The following is a 3089-nucleotide window of genomic DNA, read 5'->3' on the forward strand; positions in this document are numbered from 1 at the left end:
GGAGGGTCAACGAAAGAGGGGGAGGCCTTCAACGAGATGGATTGACACAGTGGATGCTATGATGGGCTCAAGTATAGCTGGGATCATGGAGCTGGTGCGGAATTGGGCAGTGTTTTGTTCTGCTGTGCATGGGGTCGCTATGAGTCAGAAACAACTCGATGACACCTAACAACAACAACAAGATCACCATGGAAATAGATTGCCCAACCTTCCTTCTGAGGAGTGCCTGGTGGGTTTGAACCACCAGCTTTCTGGTTAGCAGTCAAATGCCTTAGGCACTATGTGACTCCAATGGAACACACATCAACCTTGTTGGAAATCTTTGGGGGCTCTTTTTCAACTACAAAGCACTCGGGGTAAATACCAGTAAATGCTTGCTACTTGGACAGTTAGATTCATTCCATCTACACCATAACTATCATCATCCACAATCTTGGACAGATCAAAATCAGTGATTTTGATTTCTCTACATGCTGTTGTAGCTACCAGAAGAATGTTTCCTGGCTTAAGATCATAATGTATAATTGTTGTTGTTGTTGTTGTTGTCGTTATGTGCCGTCGAGTCGGACCCAACTCATAGCGACCCCTCCTTGGGTTTCTGAGGCAGTATCACTAAGGAAGTAGATTGCCCTATGTTCCATCCCAGGAGTGGCTTATGGGTTTGAACCGCCAGCCTTCTGGTTAGCAGTCAAGTGCCTTAGGCACTATGCTACCAGAGCTCCCATAATGTATAATAAGAGGTTTGATCTCACTGAGATATTTTAGTGCAATTACAATCTGCATTACAATAGACCTAGCTTCTTTCTCTGACATTAATTTATGTTGCTTGAGATAGAAATCCAAATCATTACATTCACAGTATTCTAACACTACAAAACGTGTATTTGTCCAAAGAGAAACAATCATAGGGTTTAACTATTCTGGGATGGTGCAGTTCTTTGTGTCTTCTATAGTCTATGCAGGCATGTTTGTAGTAGTTCTCTTTCTTCCCATCTCTCCAGCTTTTATTAAGCTTATGGAACTTCACAGCAGCATACCTTTTCTCATAAAGGTCAAATGCCTTAAATACTTCACTAAAGCCACCTGTACCAAGCAGATGAAGTAACAGACATCTTTCATTTAATGTTGGGTGATCTTTGAATTGTGAATTATCTTCACTGTTTATTCTTTTGAGTTCTCAAATGTGAAGATTTCTGACTCTTTCCAAACTTTCAAGTTCTGCCTGCATTTCTGCCTCTTCCTTTTTGAGACGTCCTAGTCTAAGGTTGAAAATTTCTTCCTGTACGTGATACTCTGCCAAAGTCAACAGTTGTGGTAAATTTGATCTAACAAAGGTATCATTTTCTACTCCATTGACTCTCTTGGTTCAGAATTTGTGGAGTGTGCCTGAGTATTATTAGCTGTGGGAGTTTTGCATTTGTCTAGAAGTTTCCTTTGCCTTTCAATATCTTCCCTTTGGTGAGTCACCCATTCTTGTTGCTTCACAAAATTCTGAAATGCAAAACCATCTGTCCATTGTTCAGTACATGAGGCACCATGTCTGTTGTAAAGTGCCCAAGGCATAATCTTTCTTGCACTCTTCTCTCTGATTGACAGTTTTTCTTGTGTACTCTTTTCAATACGAAGTTTCTTGTTCATTGACATGCACTTATTTAATCATTCTTTGTAGTTTTCAAGTAATGTTTGTTGTTCATCTATTTGCCATCTGAGGTCAGAGTTAGCCCTGAGCAAATCATCAATAGGACCTTCATTCTTTTGTAGGTCCTGGTTTTTATTACTTTTGAATGCTGCTCATTTCAGTATTGTGAGATCAGTCTGAGTAATTTTAAAGGATAACTGCGTTGGTTGTACAATTGGGTGGTCCCCAAAAGCCAATACAATAGGAGAAGAGCTATTCGGTGGAACAGAGGAAGGAGTGGAATGTGAATGAATTCTGAGAACGGATTGCAGGAGGTATTCCTCTTACTGGCTCTGAGCTATTTCCACCTTGGCTTTCAAAATAGTCGCATTCAAAAAAGTCCAATAGTTTTTCCCTGACTCCTTTCATTCTGATTTTCTGCTTTTCTCTTTCTCCATCCCTGGATGATTCTGATACTTGCACAGTCCTTTCAGCTTCCTGCTTGATGTCTCTCTGATTCTTCATCACTTTAAGATCCTAAGCTTCCAAAACTGTGATTAGAGCTTTCATTATTTGTTGAGGCTTTAGCTCCAATGCTGTAACTGCCAGTGCTCCCAGTTCTCCCACTTGCAACACCTGTAAATCTAGCTTCCAATAATTCTTGCCTTCTTAGATCCAGACTATGAAGCTCATCCATTGTATCTTCCTTGAGCCTCCTGGATTGCGGTGATTCATCAGGGACCTAGGGCAATATCCCTTATGAATATGTATGTAAAAATTCTCAACCAATTACTAGCCAACAAAATCCAGCACCATAATAAGATTCTCACGCCATGATTAAGTGAGATTTATGCCTGGAATGCAGGAATGGTTCAACATTAGAAAATCAATCAATACAATGTACTACATCAGTAGAACAAAGGAAAAGAACCACTTGATCAACTCTACAGATGCAGAAAAAGCATTTGACAAAATCCAACACCCTCAAATGAAAACCCCAAAGAAGACTGGAAAAAAAAGCAAATTCCTCAGTATGATTTAGGGTATACATGAAAATGTTATACTTAATACCAGCACTATACTTAATGGATAAAAACTGAGAGATTTCCCCCTGAAATTGGGAAAAAGAAGAAAGTGCCAACTCTGACCACTTCTATTTAATATTGTATTAGAAGTCCTGGGCAGAACATTAAAACAAGAAAAAGAAATAAAGGGTGTCCAGATTGGAAAAGAACAAGTAAAATTATCTGTATTCACAGATGATAAGATTCTTCATACACAAAATCCCAAGGAGTCCACAAGAACACTTCTAGCACTCCTAGAGGAATTTAGCAACGTTTTAGGGTACAAGGTCAACAAACAGAAATCAGTGGGGTTTCCATGAACCAGCAGTGAGAAATCTGAAATGGAAATTAGAGACACAATTCCATTTACAATAACACCTAAAGTAATGAAACATGTAGGAATAAAT

General features: G+C 39.3%; 1 pseudogene; it reads right to left on the reverse strand.

The window, feature by feature from the left end:
* Positions 1–278: 278 nt before the first annotated feature.
* LOC103200626 lies at positions 279–2315 on the reverse strand (annotated as a pseudogene).
* Positions 2316–3089: the final 774 nt, after the last annotated feature.

The sequence above is a fragment of the Orycteropus afer genome, unplaced genomic scaffold (assembly GCF_000298275.1).
Source record: "Orycteropus afer afer isolate SDZICR_OR568_19922 unplaced genomic scaffold, OryAfe1.0 scaffold00132, whole genome shotgun sequence".
Taxonomy (NCBI): Eukaryota; Metazoa; Chordata; class Mammalia; order Tubulidentata; family Orycteropodidae; genus Orycteropus; species Orycteropus afer.